Source organism: Octopus bimaculoides, chromosome 21, assembly GCF_001194135.2.
Source record: "Octopus bimaculoides isolate UCB-OBI-ISO-001 chromosome 21, ASM119413v2, whole genome shotgun sequence".
NCBI classification, from domain to species: Eukaryota; Metazoa; Mollusca; class Cephalopoda; order Octopoda; family Octopodidae; genus Octopus; species Octopus bimaculoides.
Genome location: NC_069001.1, coordinates 12,148,224 through 12,148,841, shown reverse-complemented (window position 1 = coordinate 12,148,841; position 618 = coordinate 12,148,224).

The window sequence follows — 618 nt, the reverse complement described above, 5'->3', positions numbered from 1 at the left end:
TGTGTGTGTGTGTGTGTGTGTGTGTGTGTGTGTGCATATATATATATATATATATATATATATATATACTATTTCCATATATATGATACATATAATATACTTACATATATATGTATATGTGTGTGTATATATGTGTGTGTATATATCATTCTAATACATACATATATTTACAGACGCATGCATACATACATGCACATACACACACATGCACTCATATATATACGTGCACCAGTATTTAAAATACAGACACATTTATGTGAACACAACACAAGTAAACTTGCACAGAGAAGTTTAAATAAATGTTTATAACTAAAAATACGTTACAACTTTTTATAAGATAAATGATAAATCTCCATATATATTACGGTACGTGTATATTATTCTTCCCCTCTATGCATGTGTGTGTGGTGCGTGTGTTGTGTGTGTTTCTGACTGTGTGTGTTTATTTGAATATATATATATATATACATGTATAGATATATACACACACATTCTCATCCCCAGAGCTAAATACGTATATGTGTATGGGGCATACACACACACACACACACATATATATATATATATACGTACATACATGTGTGTGTGTGTTTGTACATACATATATATACATATATA